General features: G+C 39.3%; 1 protein-coding gene and 2 pseudogenes across 14 annotated transcripts in view; 2 read left to right on the plus strand and 1 right to left on the minus strand.

The window, feature by feature from the left end:
* USP54 (ubiquitin specific peptidase 54) overlaps positions 1-25,231 on the minus strand; it is a 130,166-nt gene that overhangs the window by 98,279 nt on the left and 6,656 nt on the right. For 11 of the 14 annotated variants that reach the window (XR_011253018.1, XM_069572070.1, XM_069572074.1 and 8 more), the window contains one exon: positions 20,626-20,667. The gene's annotated coding sequence lies outside the window, so the exon portion shown is untranslated. Of the gene's footprint in view, positions 1-3,023; positions 3,258-20,625; positions 20,668-25,231 lie in introns of those variants that run through there. The other 3 variants (XM_069572083.1, XM_069572081.1, XM_069572075.1) reach the window with 1 other exon arrangement.
* LOC138429944 (tigger transposable element-derived protein 1-like) lies at positions 4,912-10,780 on the plus strand (annotated as a pseudogene).
* Positions 10,833-20,082, plus strand: LOC138429945 (tigger transposable element-derived protein 1-like; annotated as a pseudogene).

Consider the following 25,231-nt stretch of genomic DNA (forward strand, 5'->3'; position numbering starts at 1 on the left):
TCTAAGAAGGAAAGAAGAAAAGTAAATGTTAATAGTAGTTAATTCTGAAAGGTGGGAACGTGGTATTATATATTTTTTCCATTTTAAATGGCATAAAATTTAAATAACTGTTTTAAATTATTTTACAATTTCTCAATACCCAAATCCCAACAGTTTCCTACATAAATGGAATTCAGACCATTTTTGCTCTAGTCTGGCTTCCTTAAAATGCTCTCAACTTTGTCAGTGTACACTTAAACCAATATGCAAAATGTGTTTCCAAACTAGTACAAAAACATATTGAAACCAATAGTTTTGTGACCTGGATAAACTTGTAACACAGCTAATGGCGTTTTTAGCAGCCATATTACCTAGTCAATTACTGCTACATTCGTGATTAACCAAAATTCCCAGTTATTTTTCACATGAACCACTGCCCAACCAGCTCTTCCTCATCCTGTTACTGTGCATTTGAGGTTTTGAATTTAAACAAAGGACTTATACCTGCTAAATTTAATTTCAGTTTGACCCCATAATTTCACCTTATGGGTATAATTTTTCAAGCTATATTCATCATCTGTCAAATTAACTATTCCTGCATCTTTGCAATACTTACATATCTGATTAACATGTTTTAATTTTTTTTTTACTCTATCCAAGGTCCAAAGAAAATTCACCAGAGACTTTTCCTGGTGAAATCAAGAGTCTAAGTGGGTACAGTTATTCAGTCTTTCTACACATTCATTTAGTCAATCAACCAAACCATATTTTACTATATAACAGCTACAAATGCATCATGAAAGACTGGAAAACTGGCATTATGACTATAACTAGAACAATCTCTTGATCTAATAACCTAGTGGTTCTAAAGAGAAGTAACAGAATTTAGAAATAAGAAGAAATTATTTATAATAATCAAACCTATACTAAATCTTTTTGGTTAATACTCAGTATTATCTGTTTGATCACTTATGTAATTTTTCTGGATTAACATTAATTTTACAAGTCTGCAATTTTCCAACTACTTTCCTTTTTTCCTTGGATATCAGGATGGTTGTTTCTTTCTGGTCTTTATGATTTCTCAAAAATTAACAACGTTGACTCTGAAATCATCAGCCAGTTAATTCAGTAATCTGAAATTCAACTGAGCCTTAAAATTTTAATTCACTTTAAAATGATTATCCTGGGCTAGTTTCTAGTTTAGAATTTGCTATATACTTTCCAGTTTGAAAATTACTGTCCTTGCTGTTAATAACAATTTATACAGTACTTCTCTTTCAAAGACATTTAGAATTTCTCACCACCCTTATGGCAGAAAGCAAAGAAGAACTAAAGAGCCTCTTGATGAAAGTGTAAGAGGAGAGTGAAAAAGTTGGCTTAAAACTCAACATTCAGAAAACTAAGATCATGGCATCTGGTCCCATCACTTCATGGGAAATAGATGGGGAAACAGTGACAGACTATTTTGGGGGCTCCAAAATCACTGCCAATGGTGACTGCAGCCATGAAATTAAAAGACGCTTGCTCCTTGGAAGAAAAGTTATGACCAACCTAGAGAGCATATTAAAAAGCAGAGACATTACTTTGCCAAGAAAGGTCCATCTCGTCAAAACTATAGTTATTCCAGTGGTCATGTATGGATGTGAGAGTTGGACTATAAAGAAAGCTGAGCGCCAAATAATTGATGCTTTTGAACTGGGTGTTGGAGAAGACTGTTGAGAGTCCCTTGGACTGCAAGGAGATCCAACCAGTCCATCCTAAAGGAAATCAGTCCTGAATATTCATTGGAAGGACTGATGCTGAAGCTGAAACTCCAGTACTTTGGCCATCTGATGCGAAGAACTGACTCATTGGAAAAGACCCTGATGCTGGGAAAGATTGAAGGCAGGAGAAGAAGGGAACGACAGAGGATGAGATGGCTGGATGGCATCACCGACTCAATGGACATGAGTTGAGCAAACTCCGGGAGTTGGTGATGGACAGGGAGGCCTGGCGTGCTAAAGTCCACGGGGTTGCAAAGAGTCGGAAACGACTGAGTGACTGAACTGAACTGAACTGATACAGTACTTCTAAAAGGCATTTAGAATTTCTCAAAAACCCTTTAAATAGGTTGTAAAGAAATTAATATACCATTATCCTATTCTATATATAGGGGAATTGAAGCACAAGGAAATTTAAATTATTTACCCAAGGTCAAAGAGCTACAATGAATCAAAATCTATTGCAGTCTATCTAGGGCTCTTTTTCATAAAGCTATGTAGCTCTCTAACACAAAACTACTTAAGACAGCAGACAAAACTTCTTGCTTAAAAACCGATTTTTCAGTTACTGGTTGACTAGAGTTAAGGAGCAGGTGGGTGTAAAGGAAGTGGGTGTAGCTGTAAAAGGGAAGTATGATGTTTCCTATGGTGGTGAAAATATTCTGCACCTTCACTGTATCAATGTCAGTATACTGGTTGTGATCCTGCACTACAGTGTTTCAAGATGTTACCACTGGGGGAAACTGGGTAAAGAATATATCACCCCTAATTCTGAGTGAATTTTGAGAAATAGCTCAAAAGAAAAAAAGTTTAAGAAAAACTAATTAATAATTGATATTTCTCTTTTAAGCCAACTTTAATTTTAAAGCAGCTTACTTAAACTGAATAGGTAAATTAAAACCAAAAGTAAAACAGAATCAGGCATAGAGCTCTGAAAGTAAGCAGAGTGGACTAAAAAGCAAAGTAAGTCCCACTAACTAAAGCTTTAAAAAAGCCATAATGATCTTTGTTAATTAAAAGGGAGCCCTCAAGACTTTTATTTCCTAGGGAAGAAAAATAAAACAAGACAGTCTAGGAAATAAATTATTAAATCACCTGAAAAAGAATCACTAGAATAAACCTAGAACCACCACAGCTTTCCTCAACCCATGATACACTTCACTGCTGCAATCCTCAACTTAGAGAAAAAGCAAACGTGCACATGTGGCACCTTCACCTTGACATTCACAACCACACATTCCCAGAGAGTCCCAAAACTGCTGCTTTTTCTTTTTTCCTACTTACAAAGTGGCTAAAGCTTCAACCATTTCCTGATCCTCCCAGCTGCAGGACTTGCAATTAGGAAAACATTCACTCAGCATCTAAAGCAGGTCTGGTTAGAAGAATGAGCTCATCCCTTCAGATGTGCACCTGATCCTCAGGAAGCTGCTCCTCCTCCAGCCAGCAGGTCTTTGTATGTTTAAAGGGACACTCTCACCTGTGTAACCACTTGGCCAGAGCCAGAACAACTCCTTCCCTGGACACGCCTACTGTCGTGCAATCATTTCCTGCTCCGGCCACCTCACACAGCCACTACGTTTAGGCAGTCGCGGCAGAACTAGCAGTTGCTGCTCTCATTATGGCCTCACTAGAGAAGAACCTTATTTTCACTTTACAATGGAGGTCAGGTCCTTCATACGATCCTGTAAACATCACACTATTTGTTTCAACAGGTCCTTGACCAGAGTCAGACCTGACAAGAATCACTCCTCTTTTTCAGAACTTACAACTCATTTTTTAAACTAGGAATGTAACACTTGTACATCTCTTATTCTGCTTGTCCTGCCTACAAGCCTCAATTAACAGAGGCAGCTAAATGGACTGTATGCAGTTATAGCTAAATGCTCCAAATTCAAGTTTGCCCCTCAGTTTCACTACCTCTAAGGAAACATTCACTTTGCCATAGCTGGCTATTCACTAGCAAAGCAAATAATAAGCCTAACTCAAAAGATATGTAGAACTCATGTCAAAATGATGTAATAGTGGTATTTTAATTATTTTCAATCAAAAGTACATGGGTACCAAATAGTCATTCAAAAAATATGTCTGTGCACCTGTTACATAAAACTATTTGACAGCATGCCAAACTGGGCTTTCAACTTAAAAAAAAAAAAAAAGAAAGAAAGAAATCTAAGAATTAACCCTTCTCATCTCAGCATTCCAAGGACTTCTGCAGTATTCTCTGTCATGGTAAGCTTCTAATACACTAAGAGGCTGACGTTGGAATATAAATTAGTCAGCAAAACATCAAATTCACTACTGGTTACCTTTGAGAGATGGCAAGGGATTTGTGATCAAGAAGGGAAAACCCAGGGGCCTTCAACTTATTTAGTAATATTTAATTTGCTGGATAATAGACACAAGGATACTTACTGTATTATTCTTTTTAAAGGTCTTAAGTAATAAATAATAAAATATTTTAAAACAGAAATTCTGAGCATCAAAAGACATAGAAGAGTGAAAGGCAACCCACACAATGGGAGAAAATATCTTCAAATCATTTATCTGATATGGAGCTAATATCTAGAATATATAAAGAACTCCTTAAAACTTAACAACAGTCAATTTAAAAGGGTACAAAGGATTCAAATAGACATTGCTCCAAAGAAGATATACAAATGGCCAGTAAGCACATGAAAAGATGCTGAAAATCATGAGTCTTTAGGAAAATGCAAAGCACAAAAACAATGAAAATCAAAAACACTCATTAGAATGGCTATAATTTAAAAAAAAAAAAATCCCCAGAAAATTACAGTTGTTACTGAGGACATGAAGAGATGGGAACTGCTAGTGGGAATATACAATGGTGCAGCCCCTGTAGACAATGGTGTGGCAATTTCTCAAAAAAAATTAAAAATGGAACTATCATACAATCCAGCAATTCCACTTCTGGGTATCCAAAAGAATCAAGAGAAGTGCCCAAGAGGATGAAAGACCTTGAACTCACCTCCTCCAATGGGTACACCAAAATTACAATTATATGTAGAGGAAATACTGATGAGAAAAACTGGAAAACCATCAGAAAAGATTTCTTCTACAGTTAAAGATATAAAGAAGAAAAGATAGGTAGGAGGGGTGGTGATATGGTGTAGTCAAGACTCACATCCCCAGGAAGGCAATTACAATTGCCTAAATGGGAAGACAATTACAATTGCCACGGTTCTCCTCAAGGAATGAGGAGTCCATGCCTCACATCCAGGTTCCTAGCCCTGGTTCCTGCACCAGGACAACAAGCCCCACAACATTTGACTTTGAAAGCCAGTGGGACTTACATCTGGGAGAGACAGCAGGCTGTGGGAGCCCTTTACGTGTGAGATCCCACTCTTAAAGGGCACACACAAAATCTCACACACTCTGGGACTCAGAGCAGAAGCAATAATTTATAAAGAGCCTGGGTCAAAACCCAATGATGGTCTTGGAGAGTCTCCTAGAGAGGCAGGAGGTAACTGGAGCTCATTCTAGGGACAAAGACACTGGCAGAAGCCATTCTGAGGCACTTGTCCCAACATGCGGACAGTGGTGCTGACAAACGCCAATTTGGAATCCTGCCTTTAGCTAATTAATCCTGGAACCCAGCCCCACCTACCAGCCTATCCACACCAGTACTGGCACACCTTAGGTCAAGCCGCTAGCCAAGCAGGGACATAGCCTCAACTACCAGCAGGCTAGCCAGAGACTCTGGGACACAGCCTCGCCCACCAATGGGCAGGCACCAGCCCAGGAATCCACTACTAGTAGGCTGACACCAGCTTCAAGATACTCAGGACCCCACACACAGTCATATCAGAAACCTGCCCCCACCCATCAGTGGGCTGGCACTAGGCCCACGACCCCTGGGGCCCTGACCCTACCCACTAGCAGGCCAACAATAGATCCAGGACTCCCTGCTACGCAACCACCCACCCTGGAATATAGTTCTGCCCATCAGTGTGCCAATACTAGCCCCAGGACCCCTGGAGCCCCACAGCCAGCCCCCTCATGACCCGTCCCTACCCACCAGCAGCTGATAGCCTCTGCATAAGTCAGGGCCTGGCAACCAACTAGACAGGTGGCCAGTGACACCTACCAGACCACTCATAGCAATATAGCCTACCACAACAGAAGGAGCCACATACATAGCTCTGGTGACCAGAGGTAAGTACACTACTGTCATAGGACATCTCCTGAAAAAGACCACTTCTCTAAGATCAGGAAAGAAGCCAATCCACCAAATATATGAAAATAAAAACAGCAAATCAGGCAAAATGAGGTGACAGAAGAATATGCTCCAAATGAAGGAACAAGATTAAATCTCCAGAAGAACTAAGTGAGTGGAGATAAGCAATCTACTCAATAAAGAGTTCAAGATAATGATCGTAAAGATGTTCAAGGAACTCAGGAGAAGACTGGATGAAGAGAGTCAGAAGTTAGAGGTTTTTAACATAGAGTTGGAGAATATAAAAAGGAACCAAACAGACCTGAAGATACAGTAAATGAAATAAAAAATACACTAGAAGGCAGCAACAGGAGATTAGATGATACAGAGGGATGGATCAGCAAGCTGGAAGACAGAGTAGTGAAAATCACTCAAGCTAAAAAGAAAAAAGACAAATGAAGACAGCTTGAAAGACCTTTCAGACAATATCAAGCATACTAACATTCACATTGTAGGGGTCCCAGAAGCAAAAGTGGGAAAAAAGAGACACAGAACATATTTCAAGATATAATACCAGAAAACTTACCTAACCTGGAAAAGAAAACAAACATTCAGGCCCAGGAAACAGAAAGATCCCAAAAGGAGCAATCCAAAGAGGATGACAAGGAAACACACTGTAATTAAAATGGCAAAAACTAAAGATAAAGAAGAGAGACTATTAAAAATAAGCAATGTAAAAGCAAAAAGTTACAGGTGAACTCCCATAAGGTTGTTCAGTAGAATTCTGAAGGCCAGAGGGAGTGGCACAATATATTTTAAATGATGAAATGGAAAAACCTATAACCAAGAATACTTTACCTCCCAAGGCTTTCATTCAGATTTGATAGAGAAATATGAAGTTTTACTGACAAACAAAAGCTAGCTAAGAGTTCAGCACCACCAAACCAGCATTATAGAAACATTTAGCATGGTTAAGAACCCACCTTCCAATGCAGAGGATGTGGGTTCAATCCCTAGTCAGAGAACCAAGATTCCACATGCTGCAAGACAACTAAACCTGCAAGCCACAATTACTGAGCCCCTGCACCACAACTAGAGAGAAACTCACGGGACGCAACCGGAGAAGCCCGCTCTGCAACCTAGAGCCCACACGTGTGCCCGAGAGCCTGCACTCTGTGACGAGAGAAGCCACCACAATAAGAAGCTTATGCACTGCAACTAGAGAGTAATCCCCGCTAGATGCAACTAGAGAAAAGCCCAGGCAGCAGTGAAGACCTAGCACAGTCAAAACTAAATAAATAAAATTTTAATAAAGAAAATTACAAGAGGCAAAATCTCATTGGTAAGTGTAATAAACCAACTATAGATAAAGCTAGAAGGAAAGTTAAAAGACAAAAATCATCTATATCCACAGTAAGTAGTTAAGGTAAACACAAAGATGTAATAGAATATGATTTCAAACCAGCAAACATGGGTGGGGGGGAGAGTAAAAATGCAGGGTTGTTAAAATGCATTTAAACTTAAGAGATCAGCAACTTAAAATAATCATACACACACACACACACACGTGGTTGTTGTTTAGAAGCTAAGTCATCTCCAGCTTTTTTGTAATCCCAAGAACTATAGCTCCCCAGGCTCCTCTGTCCATAAGACTTCCCAGGCAGGAATACTGGAATGGGTTGCCATTTCCTTCTCCAGGGTTCTTCTTGACCCAGGGATCAAACCCATGTCTTCTACACTGGCAGGTGGATTCTTTACCACTGAGCCACCAGGTAAACCCATATAGACACATAACTGTGTAAAAACTTCATGGTAACCATAAACCAAAACTCTGTAATAAACAAACACACCATAATAAAGAGAAAGGAATTCAAACAGAACTCTAAAGATAGCCATTAAATTAAAATGTAAAAGATCAAAAGGATGATTTCATTTATATTTGGAATCTAAAAAACAAAACAAATGAATAAACAAAACATAATTACAGGTACAGAGAACAAATAAGTGATTTCCAGAGGGAAGAGGAGTTAGGGGAGGAAGGAGATAGGTAAGGGAGATTAAGAAGTACAAACTTTCAGCTGTAAAATAAATGAGTCTCTGGTATGAAATGTACAATCTGGGGACTATATTCAATAATTAAGAAATATCTTTGTATGGTGATATATCGTAAGTAGACGTAGCATGGTGATCATTTTGAAATATATAGAAATATTAAATCACTATGATGGGTAACTGGAACTAACATAGTGTTGTAGGTCAATTGTACTTCAAAAACAAACAAACTCATAGAAAAAGAGGTCAACTTTGTGGTTACCAAGGCAGGAAGGGGAAAGAGGGAGAACTGGATGAAAGTAATCAAAAGGTACAGATTTGTGGCTACAAGATAATTAAGTACTAGTGATGTAATATACAACAGGAAAAATTTAATTAATGATGTTTTATATTATGTATGAAAGTTGTAAGAGAGCATATCTTGAGAATTCTCATCTCGAGGAAAAACTTTTTTCTATTTCTTTAATTTTGTGTCTACATGAGGTGATGAAAGTGAAAGTGTTAGTCACTCAGTTGTGTTTGACTCTTTGTGACCCCATGACCGCAGCCCTCCAGGCTCCTCTGTCCATGGGATTTTCCAGGCAAGAAATACTGGAGTAGTTGTCATTTCCTTCTCCAGGAGATCTTCCTGACCCAGGGATCAAACCTGGGTCTCCTGCATTGCAGGCTGATTCTTTACCATGTGAGCCACCAGGGAAGCCCAAACCAAACATGAGATGATGGGTGTTCACTAAACTTACTGTGATAATCATTTCATGACGTATGTAAATCAAATCATTATGCTGTGCACCTTAAACTTACACCGTGCTGTACATCAATTATGTCTCAATAAAACTGAAGAAAAAAAGAAATGAAAGCAAGGTCTCAGAGAGACCATTGTACACCCATATTCACAGCAGCATTATTCACAACAGCCAGAAGATGGAAGCAACCCAAGTGAACCAATAAGCAAAATGTGAAATATACATACAGTGGAATATTACTCAGCCTTGAAAAGGAACAGAATTCTGATACATGCTACAATACATATGCTTATGCTAAGCAAAATAAGCTATGCACAAAAGGACAAATACTCTATAATTTATTTATGTTAGGTACCTAGAAGAGTCAAATTTAGAAACAAAAAGTAGAATTGTGGTTGCCAAGCACCGTGGGACGAGAGGAACGGGGAGGAGTTGTTTAATGGGTATTGAGTTTCAGTTTTTCAAGATAAGAAGAGTTCTAGAGATTGGTTGCACAACAACGTGCATATGTTTAGAACTACTGTACACTCATAAAATGTTAAGATGATAAATTCTTCTTTGTGTATTTTACCACAAATAAAAAGAGAGAGAGAGAACTAATCAAAATAGATCTTAACCTGCTAAATATATTGAATTCAAACAGTCTGCTGCTTTTCTCTTCTTTCAAAAATTAATTCAAGCTTTATTGGTGATCTCTGTTGAAAAAAACTGATGCACCATAGACAATAAACAAATTTATTGCTTTGATCAATTTCATACAACTGAAGAACCTAATATATTGGGGGGTAGCTAATGTACACGTGAAGAAATAGAAAGTATAGACATACCTCATTTAATTGAGTTTCACCTTTTTTTCAACAGTATTTTATTTCTTTATTATTTTGGCTGTGCTGGTCTTCACCTTCCTCTAGTCTCAGTGAGCAAGGCCTAGTCTCTAGTTGTGGCACGCAGGCTTTTCATTACAGTGGCATCTCCTGTTGCAGAGCATGGGCTGTAGGGCACGTGGGTTTCAGTAGCTGTGGCACGTGGGTTCATTAGTTGCAGTTCCAGGCCCTAGAATACAGGCTCAATAGTTGCAGCCCAGGGGCTTAGCTGCTTCGTGGCATGTGGGATCTTCCCAAATTAGGGATCAAACCCATGTCTCCCGCACTGGCAGGTGAATTCATTACCACTGAGACGCCAGGGAAGTCCCCATTTTTTCATTATTATACTTGTTATGGCGGTCTCTGATCAGCAATCTCTGCTGTTAATATTATTTGGGGGCATCACAAATCGTGCCCGTGTAACACAACCAATTTCATAAACATTGCTCTGTTCTGACCAATCCACCAACCAGCTGTTTCCCCATCTCCCTCTTCTAAAGCTTCCCTATTCCCTGAGACACAACAATACTGAAATTAAAAACCCTACACTGGCCTCTAAGTGTTCAAATGAAAGGAAGAGTCACATGTTTCTCACTTTAAGTCAGAAGCTAGAAATGATTAAGCTTAGTGAGGAAGGAATGTCAAGAGCCAAGGCAAGCTGAAAGCTATGTCTTATGCAGGAAACAGTTGGCCAAGTTGTTAATGCAAAGGAAAGTTCCTGAAGGAAATTAAAAGTGCTACTCCAGTGACACATGAATGATAAGAAAGTGAAACAGCCTTACTGCTGATATGGAGAAAGTGTTTGTGGTCTGGGTAGAAGGTCAAACCAGCCACAACATTCTCTTAAGCCAAAACTTATGCCAGAGCAAGGTCCTAACTCTACTCTATTCTGTGAATGCCGAGAGAAGTGAGGAAGCTGTAGAAGAAAAGTCTGAAGCTAACAGAGGTTGGTTCACGAGGTTTAAGGAAAGAAGTCGCCTCCGTAACATAGAAGCACAAGGTGAAGTAGCAAGTGATGTAGAAGATACAGCAAGTTACTCAGAAGAAGTGGCTGAGACAATTAATAAAGGCGGCTATACTAAACAACAGACTTTCAATGTGGACAAAATAGCCTACTATTAGAAGAAAATGACATCTAGGACTTTCATTGCTGGAGAGAAGTCAAAGTCCAGCTTCAAAACACAGCCTGACTCTCTTGTTAGGGGCTAATGCTGTTATCAAACCAAATTCAACCTGTCTAACAGACAGCAAAGCCAATCTAATGACACCAAGCTGTGGTGAAGAAAAGTACAGCACTTGTTACATGGCACCAAGCAAGAACAGGTAACTCATGCTCAAAAGACCAAAACTCCCTGCTGGCTTTCAGGCAAGGGTTTTTAAAGGCAACATTAGAATTGAGGGTTGCAGAGTGCATGATCAGCTTATGGGCTTTTTTTCTGATTGGTCAATGATGAGGTAACAGGATGACATTTTAGAAATTTTAATCATCAACCTTCTGGTTCCAACCAGTCTAGGGTCTGTGAAAGATTCTTTACAAGATGGGACTACCAGACAACCTTACCTGCGTCCTGAGAAATCTGTATGCAGGTCAGAAAGCAACAGTTAGAACTGGACATGGAACAACAGATTGGTTCCAAATTGGGAAAGGAGGATGTCAAGGCTTTATATTGTCACCCTGCTTATTTAACTTATATGCAGAGTACACTGTGCGAAATACCGGGCAGAATGAAGCGCAAGCTGAAATCAACATTACTGGTAGAAATACCAATAACCTCAGATACACAGATGACACCACTCTTATGGCAGAAAGCAAAGAACTAAACAGCCTATTGATGAAAGTGAAAAAGGAGTGAAAAACCTGGCTTAAAACTCTCAACATTCAAAAAAACTAAGACCATGGCATCCGGTCTCATCACTTCATGGCAAATAGATGGAGAAACACTGGAAATAGTGACAGGCTTTATTTTCTTGGGCTCCAAAATCACTGCAGATGGCGACTGCAGCCATAAAATCAAAAGACACTTCCTCTCTGGAAGAAAAGCTATGACAAACCTAGACAGCATATTAAAAAGCAGAGACATTACTTTGCCAACAGAGATCCATCTAGTCAAAGCTATGGTTTTTCCAGTAGTCATGTACAGATGTGAAGAGTTGGACTATAAAGAAAGCTGAGGGACGAAGAATTGACGCTTCTGAACTGTGGTGATGGAGAAGACTCTTGAGAGTCCCTTGAACTGCAAGGAGATCAAATCAGTCAATACTGAAGGAAATCAGTCCTGAATATTCATTGGAAGGACTGATGCTGAAGCTGAAACTCCAATACTTTGGCCACCTGATGCGAAGAACTGACTCATTGGGAAAGGCCCTGATACAAGGAAAGATTGAGGGCAGGAGAAGAAGGGGACGACAGAGGATGAGACGATTGAATGGCGTCACCAACTCGATGGACATCAGTTTGAGTGAGGTCTGGGAGCTGGTGATGGACAAGTAAGCCTGGTGTGCTGCAGTCCATGGGGTTGCAAACAGTCAGACATGACTGAGCAACAGAACTGAACTGCATCTAAGGTCTAGTGCTTATGGTTAGTATACAGTCACCATCCTACATCTGGGTGGGGATTTTAGTTTCTGCAGAACAACTCAAAGATATGTGTCATATTGTTACGTATATCCCTTCAGGAGGAACTAAGAGTCTTGTGATTCTGTTTTATCACTGAACTATAGCTTAAGCTATCATTACTTTTTTTGCTTGATTGCTTTTCCTTTGTTTCTGCATTTCCTCACTTCTCTAATCAGTAACTACTTGAGTCTGCTCTGTGGAATTCTGCCTCCTAGGGAAGGCCTAGGAGACTAAAACGTTTTCTACAAACAAGAAACAGGGCTTATGTACTTGGTAAGGCCCCACAGGGTCCTGCTCGGTTTCAAAACGGTCGGTGACTTTAAGTCAAAACCAACAATCATTTACTGATTCAAAAATCTTAGGGCCCTTATGAATTATGCTAAGTCTACTCTGTCTGTATTCTATAAATGGAACAACAAATGGACAGAAATGGTAGGGACCTAACAAAGAGAAGATATTAAGAAGAATACAAAGAAGAGTTATACAAAAAAGATCTTAATGCCCAGGATAAACACAATGGTGTGATCACTTACCTAGAGCCAGACATCCTGGAGTATGAAGTCAAGTGGGCCTTAAGAAGCATGACAACAAACAAAGCTAGTAGAGGCGATGGAATGTCAGCGATTTCAAATCCTGAAAGATGATGCTGTTAAAGTGCTACACTTAATATGTCAGCAAATTTGGAAAACTCAACAGTGGCCACAAGACTGGAGAAGGTCAATTTTCATTCCAATCCCAAAGAAGGGCAATGCCAAAGAATGTTCAGACTATCACACAATTGCACTCATTTCATATGCTAGCAAGGTAATACTCAAAATCCTTCAAGCTAGGCTTCAACAGTATGTGAACTGAGAACTTCCAGATGTACAAGCTGGAAGTCAAAAAGGCAGAGGAACCAGAGATCAAATTGTCAACATTTGTTGGAACACAGAAAATGAGTTCCAGAAAAACATCCACTTCTGCTTCACTGACTACACTAAAGCCTTTGACTGTGTGGATCACAACAAACTGTGGAAAATACTTAAAGAGATGGGAATACCAGACCACCTTACCTGTCTCCCGAGAAACCTGTATGCAGGTCAAGAAGTAACACTTAGAACTGGACATGGAACAACACACTGGTTCAAACTTGAGAAAGGAGTACATCAAGGCTGTATATTGTCACCCTGTTTATTTAACTTATAGCAGAGTACATCATGCCAGGCTGGATGAAGCACAAGCTGGAATCAAGATTGCCAGGAGAAATATCAATAACCTCAGATATGCAGATGACACCACTCTTATAGCAGAAAGCAAAGGAGAACCAAAGAGCTTCTTGATGAGGGTGTAACAGGAGAGTAAAAAAGCTGGCTTAAAACTCAACATTCAAAAAACTAAGATCATGGCATCTAGTCCCATCACTTCATGGCAAATAGATGGGGAAACAATGGAAATAGTGACAGATTTCATTTTCTTGGGCTTCAACAAAATCACTATGGATGGCGACACCAGCCATGAAATTAAAAGATGCTTGCTCCTTGGAAGAAAAGCTAAGACAAACCTAGACAGCATATTGAAAAGCAAAGACATTACTTTGCCAACAAAGGTCCATATAGTCAAAGCTATGGTTTTTCCAGTAGTCACATACGGATGTGAGAGCCAGATCATAAAGAAGGCTGAGTTCTGAAGAACTGATGCTTTCGAACTGTGGTGTTGGCAAAGACTCTTGAGAGTCCCTTGGACAGCAAGGAGATCAAACCAGTCAATCTTAAAGGAAATCAACCCAGAATATTCATTGGAAGGACTGATGCTGAAGCTGAAGCTCTAATACTTTGGCCACCTGATGCGAAGGGCTGACTCATTGGAAAAGACCCTGATTGGGAAAGATTGAAGGCAGGAGGAGAAGGGGACAACAGAGGATGACATGGGATCATATCATCAACTCAACAGACATGAGTTTGAGCAAACTCCAGATGATGGTAAAGGACAGGGAAGCCTGACGTGTTGCAGCCCATGGAGTCACAAAGAGCTGGACACAACTGAGCAACTGAAAACAGTACTCTGTCTGTGCTCTGTACATGGAACAACAGAGCCTGGATGACAACACATCCGTTTACATGGTTTACTGAATATTTTAAGTCCTGTGTTGAGACCTATAACTCAGAAAAAAAGATTCTTTTCAAAATATTGCTGTTCATTGACAATGCACCTGGTCAGCTAAGAGTTCTGATGGAGACAGACCAAATTAATGTTTTCATACTTGCTAACACAACATCCATTCTGTAGCTCATGGATCAAGGAGAAATTTTGACTTTCAGGTCTTATTAAAACAGGAGGGAAGGAAATAGCCTCTAAAAGTATGACATAGCCCTTGAGGATAAGACACAAACCGGCCAGAACCAGCTAGGTCCAAGATGCAGAAGATTTGATTTTCATGAATCTTGAGCCTCATTATATGCTCACTGCAATATTAATACATTAGCATCTAAATGACACACCTACAGTATCACTGGTGTCATGACACTTTGGAGGTTAACCATAAAAGGTCAAAAAGTGAGCAGTGGTCCAATTCCTGGAAACCTCTGCCCCTTCCCCAAAATCCTCCCACTCCTTAAAACTAACCACACACTCTATCTGTGGAGAGTGTTTCTCCTAAGGCCATTCTCACCTTTGGAGATGGATTGTACTCTGTCTATGGACTGTGTATCTAGATAAATCCACTTCCTATCTATCGCTCTGTCCCTCACTGAATTCTTTCTGCAATGAGACATAGAGAACCTGAGCTTCATTAAGTTCTGAGACCAGGCGTGTGATCTCGATTAAAAGACAATGGGATCAGTCTCAATCTGGGTGTGCAGTTTCATTATTATTTAAGAAACACATTTTGTAAAGCCATAGCTGCCATGCTGCTTGCATTGCTGGTTAAGTGATAGAATTTCTGTCATGCGGGAGGCCCAGGTCTGATTCAGAATGTACTGCACACCCCTTCAGGGCTTCTCCGATGGCTCAGCAGTAAAGAATCCACCTGCAATGCAAGAGATGTAGGAGATGCAGGTTCAGTCTCTGGGTGGGGAAGATCCCCTGGAGGAAGAAACAGCAACCCACTCCAGTATTCTTGCCTGAGAAATCCCATGGACAGTGGAGCCTAGCAAGCTACAATCCAAAGGGTCGCAAAGAGTCAGACACAACTGAGCTCGCACACACATAGCTGCTATAGATAGTAATTCCTCTAATGGATCTGGACAAAGTCAAGTGAAAACCTTCTGGAAAGCACACTCATCATTCTAAATGTCATTAAGAGTATTTGTGAGGAATTCTTTGGTGGTCCAGTGGTTAGGACTCTCATTGCCAAGGGCCTGGGTTCGATCCCTGGTTGGGGAACTAAAATCCCACAAGCCATGAGGTGTGATCAATAATAATAATAATAATATTTGTGATTCATGGGAACAGGTCAAATACCAGGAGTTTGGAAGAGGTTTATTCCAACCCTCATGGATGATTGAGGGGTTTATGATAAAACTTGAACAGATAAGGAGTTACTTCTACAGATGAGCAAAGAATGTGGTTTTTTGAGATGGAATCTACTCCTGGTGAACATGCTATGAAGACTGCTGAAATGACAACAAAAGATTTAGAATACTGCACAAACTTAGTTGATAAAACAGTGGCAGGTTTTGAGAAGGCTGACTCCAATTTTGAAATAAATTCTACTGTGGGTAAAATGCTATCAAAACAGCATTGCATAGTACAGAGAAGTCATTTGTCAAAGGAATAGTCACTTGATGTGGCAAAATTCGTTGTTCTCTTATTTTAAGAAGTTATCACTACCGCCCTAAGCTTTAGCAACCATCACCTCAACAGCCTGAAGGCTCACTCTGCAGCAGACCCTCCAACAGCAGAAAGATTACAACTCACTGAAGGCTCAGGTGTTGGTTAGCATTTTTTAGCAATGAAGTCTTTTTTAACTAAGATATGTATATTTGAGGGCGTTTCTTGGTGGTCCAGGGTTAGGACCTTCACTGCCACGGTCCTGATTCAATCCCTAGTCTGGGAACTAAGATCCCACAAGTCTGACAGTACAGTGAAAAGAAGTGTATTTTTTAGATATAATGCTATTTCATACTTAGAAGACTACAGTATACTGTGTATATTTACAGTATATTATACAGTATATCATATAGTAAATTATATTTACTCATATCCAGTGGCATACAAAAATTCAGTTGACCCACTTTATTGCAGTATTCTTTTTATTTATTGTGGTGCTCTGGAACCAAACTGCCTATAAATATCATTACTAAGATTTACTGGAAAAAATGAAGATTTAACCTAAGATATGCAGTCCCCAATACTAAGATGAGAGCTTAAAAAAGAAATAATTATTATTATTCATATTTAATACAAAGTTTGAAATCTGCATTAAATTGTATTAGCCCAATTCCTGAGGTTTATTTAGAAAGGGTGGAGATAAGGAAACTATAATTAAAAAACTAAGAAAGAATCCTTCAGAGGAAGTATGTGCTTCATAGGGTTATTGTAAAGAATAAATGAATCATTGCATGTAAAGTTTGAGCAGAGTGGCTGGTACATGGTATTGCTCAACAGAAGTTATTGTTGGAGAAAACCTTCTCCATTTTCTCATGTCCCTATTTTTCCCTCTTAAGCCAACATCATCAAAATTAGTTTGACTGTATTTAACACAAACATGTACAAAATTTAAAACATGGGTTTGGGTGGACTTTGGGAGTTGGTGATGGACAGGGAGGCCTGGCGTGCTGCAGTTCATGGGGTTGCAAAGAGTTGGACACGACTGAGCATCTGAACTGAACTGATGCAGTTCACAAAGTGATTTTTACAATCACTATAACTTAATACTTACAACAGTTCAATGAAGAAACAAAGGAAAACTAAAATTTGAGTGCCTATTACATGACAGCTATTATACTGAGAATTAACATGTAGTATTTCACTTAATTTGTTCAGGTAGGCTATTATTATCCTAATTTCACAGATAAGAGAATTAAGGTTCAGAAATACTTTGTAATTTGACCAACTTCACACAGCAGCATTAAATTGAAGGGCTGAGATTTGAATTCTGTCTAGCTCCAAAATTCATACTCTGATCACTAAAAACTATTTTCAGCCCTATAAGAGTTTCTCATTCTCTTATTCAATTATTCTTTCATTCACTCCCTCACTCAATCAAACAAGTCAACAGTGCCAGCACACTACTATAAGCTACTGATATAAAAATTAATAAAACAGCATCTGCCCTCATAGCCTAGAGGGTGCGTATGTCTGAAGGAGGGATGGATGAACACAAATCAACCAGAATACAATTAAGTAAAAATTCAATAAAAGTAATATAAGCCGAATGCTACTGAAATATGGAGGGTAAATACTAGCTTGGGGGAATAAGAAAAAGCACCATAGAAGAAACAGTTTCACCTGAAATTTTTTAAATATGTGATTACAACTTGATAAAGAGCATCTAGACAAAAGCCTGAAGCTAACACCACACTTAAAGGTGAAATAACACTTTCCCCCTAAGGTTAGGAAATATACAACGAGGCTGTATATTATCACCCTGCTTATTCAACATATATGCAGAGTACAGCATGGGAAATGCCGGGCTGGATGAATCACAAGCTGGAATCAAGATTCAGTTCAGTTCAGTTGCTCAGTCGTGTCCGACTCTTTGCAACCCCATGAATCGCAGCACGCCAGGCCTCCCTGTCCATCACCAACTCCCGGAGTTCACTCAGACTCACATCCATCGAGTCAGTGATGCCATCCAGCCATCTCATCCTCTGTCGTCCCCTTCTCCTCCTGCCCCCAATCCCTCCCAGCATCAGAGTCTTTTCCAATGAGTCAACTCTTTGCATGAGGTGGCCAAAGTACTGGAGTTTCAGCTTTAGCATCATTCCTTCCAAAGAAATCCCAGGGCTGATCTCCTTCAGAATGGACTGGTTGGATCTCCTTGCAGTCCAAGGGACTCTCAAGAGTCTTCTCCAACACCACAGTTCAAAAGCATCAATTCTTCCGTGCTCAGCCTTCTTCACAGTCCAACTCTCACATCCATACATGACCACTGGAAAAACCATAGCCTTGACCAGATGGACCTTAGTCAGCAAAGTAATGTCTCTGCTTTTGAATATGCTGTCTAGGTTGGTCATAACTTTTCTTCCAAGGAGCAAGCGTCTTTTAATTTCATGGCTGCAATCACCATCTGTAGTGATTTTGGAGCCCCAAAAAATAAAGTCTGACACTGTTTCCACTGTTTCTCCATCTATTTCCTATGGAGTGATGGGACCAGATGCCATGATCTTCGTTTTCTGAATGTTGAGCTTTAAGCCAACTTTTTCACTCTCCTCTTTCACTTTCATCAAGAGGCTTTTTAGTTCCTCTTCACTTTCTGCCATAAGGGTGGTGTCATCAGCATATCTGAGGTTATAACCAAGACATATATCAACAACCTCAGATATGAACATGATACCACCCTTATGGCAAAAAGTGAAGAGGAACTAAAGAGACTCCTGGTGACAATGAAAGAGGAAAGTAAAAAAGCTGGCTTTAAATTCAACATTCAAAAAGAACTAAGATCATGGCATTCAGTCCCATCACTTTATGGCAAATAGAAGGATAAAAAGTGGAAACAGTGACAGATTTTATTTTTTTGGATTCCCAAATCACTGCAGACAGTGACTACAGTCGTGAAATTAAAAGATGCTTGCTCCTTGAAAGGAAAGCTATGACAAACCTAGGCAGCGTATTAAAAAGCACATCACTTTACCAATAAAGGTCCATATAGTCAAAGCTATGGTTTTCCCAGTAGTCATGTACAGATGTGAAGAGTTGGCTGAGTGCTGAAGAAATGATGCTTTTGAATTGTGGTGCTGGAGAAGACTCTTGAGAGTTCCTTGGACTGCAAGGAGATCAAACCAGTAAATCCTGAAGGAAATCAACTCTGAATATTCTTTGGAAGGACTGATACTGAAGATAAAACTCCAATATACTGACCATCTGATACGAAGAGCAGACTCATTGGAAAAGACCCTGATGCTGGGAAAGACTGAAGGCAAAAGAAGGGGGCGGCAGAGGATGAAAAGATTAAACAGCCATCACCAACTCAATGGACATGAATTTGAGCAAACTCCAGGAGACAGCAAAGGGCAGGGAAGCCTGGAATGCTGCAGTCTATGGGATCGCAGAGTCAGACATAACTTAGTGATTGAACAACAACAAACAAGAACTGTCAGGAAGTATTTAACAGGAGGCTTCCTGTGTGCTGTTTTGGATCTGTCAGGAATTCTCTGCTCCTTATTAATTCCTGAATACTCAGGAATTAAGAGGAGAGGCAAGCCTCTCCCCGGGGGCTGAAGAATCCAGGCATTTCCTTCATTAGTTTTTCTATACAGTGATGAGTACCGTCTTCCTTCTTGTGAACCATATGGTAAAAGTGATTGTTTACAACTCTCTCTCTCTTTAATATGGATCGTCTATGTTTTGTAAGTCTGGAATTTTAATCTTTATCTTTGCTGAGAATAACTACCTTGTAAGATAGTATATATGCCTACACCATGTTGATTAAAACACCTTTGTTCCATCAGAGCTCTGGTCTCCATGTCTTTCTTTCTCTCTCCCTCTCTCAGGCTATTTCTTTGGAGCGCAGAGGCTCTCTGAGTTCACTTTCCTGCCCAGGTTTCTAAGACCCTCTAGAGAAGGCGCTCTGCGCCTTCACCCCATCGAGAGGGCACCTGAGGCCTCCGTGAACAGAGCAAGCCTCGTGCCAGGGGCTTTATTGGCTTTCTGTGTAAAACAGGGAATATCAGCCTTTCTCTCTCTCCTTTACTTTCTTATCGTTGACTCCGGACCACCAGGTTCCGGTCCATTAAAGGACGTCAACAAGGAATGAAGCAAGCAGGTCTGCTGTCATTATATTTGATATCAGCAGTTCTAGGCACTGTAATTAGCAAGAAAGAGGAATAAAACACATACAGATTGGAAAGGGAGAAATAAAACTCTATTTGCAAATGACATAATGTCTATATAGACAATCCCAAGGAATATACAAAAACACTCCTAGAAGTAATAATAAGGTCACAGGATATAAGATCAACACACAAAAATCAATCGATTTCTATATACAGTTGACCCTTGAACAACACAGGGATTAGCGAAGCAGACACCCTGAGCAGTGGAAAATCCCTACATAACTTTACAGTCACCTGCCAGTATCCATGGCTCCATACCCTCCCATTCAACTGAAGGAAGAGTATGTAGTATTACAGTATGTATTTTTTTCTAAAAATCCATATATAAGTGGACCTGTATTGTTCAAACCTGTGTTGTTCAAGGGTCAATTGTACTAACAAAAGATGTGCAGAAATCGAAATTAAAAACATATTACCATTTACAATCACTCTAAAAAATTAAATACTTAAGCATATACACTTACCAAAAACATGTACAGGGTCTGTATGCTGAAAGTTAAAAAATGCTGAAAGAAAGAGATCAAAGAAGACATAAATAAACAGGCTTGTTCATTGACTGGAAGACTCAACATGATAAAAATGTCAATTCTCCCCAAATTAATATATAAGTTTCATGCAATACCTATCAAAATCCTAGTAAGGCTTTTTCAAGACTTAAACAAATTTATTCTAAAATTTACATGGAAAGGTACAGACTCTAAAACTGCTAAAACAATCTTGATAAAGAATAATAAGTGAAAAGAATTATTCTACCCAATATCAAGCTTATTACAAAGCTCTAGTCATCAAAAGAGTGTGATACTGATACATAGATTAATGGAACAGAATAGAGAACCCCAAATTTAGGACCTACATAAATATTCTTAGGGCTTCCCAGGTGGCTCAGTGGTAAAAGAATCCACCTGCCAATGAAGGAAGACATAGTTTGATTTTTGACAAAAATGAAAAAACAATTTAAAGGAAAAAGGAAAACCTTTTCAACAAATAGTGCTGGAGCAACTAAAATTCCATTGCAAAGAAATTAATTAAACTTAAACTTCATACCTAATATAAATATTAAATCAAAATTATCCAGAACTTAAATGTAAAATATAAAACTCTTACGAAAAAATATAGAAGAAAATCTTTGTGATCTAGAATCAGGCAAAGAGTTCTTAGACTTGACACCAAAACCTTGATTCATGAAGGAAAATGGATAAATTTGACCTCATCAAAATTAAAAACTTTTATACAATAAAAGCCCAGGGGAAAGAATGAAAAGAAAAGCTACAGACTGGGAGAAATTATTTGCAAACCACATATTCAACAAAGAACTAGTACTCTGAATATACAAAGATCTATCAAAACTCAACAGTAAAAACTCAAACTATACAATTAGAAAATAAGTACAAGACAAAAGATCCTTCACCAAAAAGGGTATACAGTTGGCAAACAAACATGTGAAAAGATGTTTAACATGTTTAAAGATGTTTAACAGCCACTGCTGCTGCCGCTAAGTTGCTTCAGTCGTGTCCGACTCTGTGCGACCCCATAGATGGAAGCCCACCAGGCTCCGCTGTCCCTGGGATTCTCCAGGCAAGAACACTGGAGTGGGTTGCCATTTCCTTCTCCAATGCATGAAAGTGAAAAGTGAAATCGCTCAGTCGTGTCCAACTCTTCACAATCCCATGGACTGCAGCCCACCAGGCTCCTCCATCCATGGGATTTGCCAGGCAACAGTACTAGAGTGGGCTGCCATTGCCTTCTCCATTAACAGCCACTGCTGCTGCTGGTAAGTCACTTCAGTTGTGTCCGACTCTATGCAACCCCAGAGACAGCAGCCCACCAGCCATTAGGGAAATGTAAATCAAAACCACAAAGCATCTATCAGAATATCTATAGAATATCATCTATCAGAATAGCTAAAATAAAAAGTAGTGACAACACCAAATACCCAAAAGCGTGCAAAGAAACTGGATCACTGGTACACTGCTGATGGGAATGTAAAATTTATTTTACTGCCACTCTGAAAAACAGTCAGCCAGTTTCTTAAAAAACTGATCACACAATTACCATACAACCCAACAATTATATTCCTGGACATATATCCCAGAGAAATGAAAACATGTTCACATAAAACTTGTACACAAATGTTCACAGCAGCTTTGTAACAGCCCAAAACTGGAATCAGCCCAGATATCTTTGAACAGGTGAATGTTTAAACAAATGGTGGTATAGGCCTATCAGAGAATAATTCTCAGCAATAAAAAGGAAACAAAATATTGATACATGCAACAACCTGAATGAATCTCCAGGAAATAATGCTGAATGGAAAAAAAAAAAGGGCAAGCCCCCCAAATTATATAGTATAGGATTTTATCTGAGGCTTCCTGGGTAGCTCAGCTAGTAAAGAACCCACCTGCAATGCAAGAGACCCTGGTTCGATTCCCGGGTTGGGAAGATCCCCTGAAGAAGGGGTAGGCTACCCACTCTAGTATTTGCAGGCTTCCCTGGTGGTTCAGATGGTAAAGAATTTGACTGCAGTGCGGGAGACCTGGATTCAATCTGTGGGTAGGGAAGATCCCCTGGAGGAGGACATGGCAACCCACTCCAGTATTCTTGCCTGGAGAATCCCATGGACAGAAGAGCCTGGCAGGCTACAGTCCATGGGGTCACAAAGAGTCGGACATGACTGACTGACTAAACACAGCACAGCAGAGGATTCTATTTATAAACCATGCTGGACCTTAGTTCCCCAACCAGGGGAACTAGATAATGTTGGGAACTAGAACCTGAACAAGTTTAGTGCCTTAGGCTCAAACAGCAGGTTCACCGTCATCAATGCCACTAGAAACAGGTTTCGATCAATGTGTCAGTCACAGGTAAAAAACAGCACTGGGCAAAGTCAGGGTAACAGAAGAATTTTTGACTTGTTGGGGAATACAGAGTAGTTTAGACTGGCTAAAATAAGACGACAGTGGAAATCTAACTAGAAATAAAACTAGAATCACAGGTCACTCTTTGATAGTCCATAGAACATCACTGAAAACTGTTGAACAGGAAAGTGACAAAAAGCAAAGTACAGCTTTTGACTCAGTTTTTTTAAACTGGCTGCTATTCAGTGAAGCTCAAGGAAAGCCAATACACTGCCAAGACTGGTGGGAAACTGGAGGCGCCCAGGTGCAAAACTTAAGGAGGCCCTCACTCTCAAGTAGGGTTGTACTTACACAACCCTAAGAGTGAATACTTCCTTAAATTTTGCACCTGCACAACCCCTAGTATTCTTATTTTGTGAGCTAAGCACCTCATTTGCCTCATTCACAATGGCCAAAAAGTAGAAACAATTCAAATGGATAAAAAAGAATGTGCTTTATTCATATAAGGGAATACAGAATATTTTTGGTGATAAAAAGAATGAAATACTAATACACGCCACAACATGGATGAACCTTGAAAATACTATGCTGAATGAGAGAAGTCAGTCACAAAAGACTATATATTGATATTTTATGATTCCATTTGTATGAAATGTTCAGAATAGGTAAATCTACAGAGATAGAAGTAAATTAGTAGCTCCTAAGGGAGGGAGAGTTTGAGAAGGAGAATAACTGCCTATGGATATACAGTTTCTTTGCAGGGTGATAAAAATGTAATAAAATTGATTGAAGTGACAGTTGCATAACTATGGACATACAGTAACTTCTGAATTGTACACTTTAAATGAGCAAGTTGTATGACATGTTTGTTATATCTTGATAAAATTTGTTTTTAAAGCAGATGTTTAGCAACTATCTATTGAAATAAAGCAAAAAAAGGATGAAAGTCATTGTGAAATAAGAACTCCAAATTGAATTTTTAAAAGCAGTTGTTGATTCTTTTCATGAGTTGTTAAGAGGAAGCACAGAAAAAAACTCTAAATCAGACTTCTATAATTTGCCCAATTAAAATCATAATCAGTTTGGTTCATAAAGATTTCCTACTCAAAATAACTTGCTAGCAGTCACTATTTGTGACTTAAACAGTGGTCTTGACTTATAAAGCATATTCATGTATGTGTCTGCTATAAACCATCAATTAAAAAAAGATAAACAACTTACAAATATACTATATGGCACTGTCTCCAAAACAAAAATAAATAGAATTTGGATAGCCTTTTCTATAGATGTATTCTCTAAGGAGAAAGACTGAAAACTGAACCTCAAACTGAATTCTGCTTTCCCACTAATTCTCATTAAACATAAAAAAAAAGTGTTCTTATTTTTAATATTGATAAGCCAACTTAAACACTTCAGCGAGGATGTGATCAAATCAGTGACCGACTCAGCATTAATCTGGACATTAGAATTTATTCAGTATTATTTCTTCTGGGAACAATACTGTTTTACTAGCAGCTAAATACTTAAGTACTTTTTATGATTTTCCTAACTCCATACCCAGCCATTCCTCCTCTTTCCAATGCTCAGCAATGTATGTCTGGAAAATCCCTTTACTTAATACCCACAATTCCCAGAACGTTTTCCTCAGCTTCTGCCCTCTCTCACCTTTTATTTGATGCCTTCACTTGCAGGTACACCCAAACTTTAACAGCGCAGGGAATTATCTGCAGCTATCACTAATGGAAAGGTTCTAGAATGGGATGGTAAGTTATATGTGAGCAGCAATTCCTAGGTTTTTCTCTACCTTCTGTACTTGGCCATTCTGACACAGTCTTTAAAGCAGATATTCTACCTTGGTATCTCTACCTATTCCTCTCAAGTGGTGCCCAACAGAACTTTCTGCACTAATGGAAACGTTCAGAATCTTCACTGTGTGATACAGTAGACGCATGTGACTACTGTGTACTTGAAATGTGGCTGGTACAACTGAAGGACTGAATTTTTACTTTAATTTTAAAAGCCACATGTGGCTAGTGGTCTGCATACTGAACAGCACAGCTAGCCGAGAGTCCTGCAGAGACTAAAGCTATTGCTGTAATGCTAAACCCCTTCGCTGGTGTCCAGCCACCCAATCAGGATCCTGCTAGTCCTGTCTCCTGGAAGATGTTCCCTGCATCCCCCAACTTGATGAGATGACCCTACATAATGAATAAAT

The sequence above is a fragment of the Ovis canadensis genome, chromosome 25 (genome assembly GCF_042477335.2).
Source record: "Ovis canadensis isolate MfBH-ARS-UI-01 breed Bighorn chromosome 25, ARS-UI_OviCan_v2, whole genome shotgun sequence".
NCBI lineage: Eukaryota > Metazoa > Chordata > Mammalia > Artiodactyla > Bovidae > Ovis > Ovis canadensis.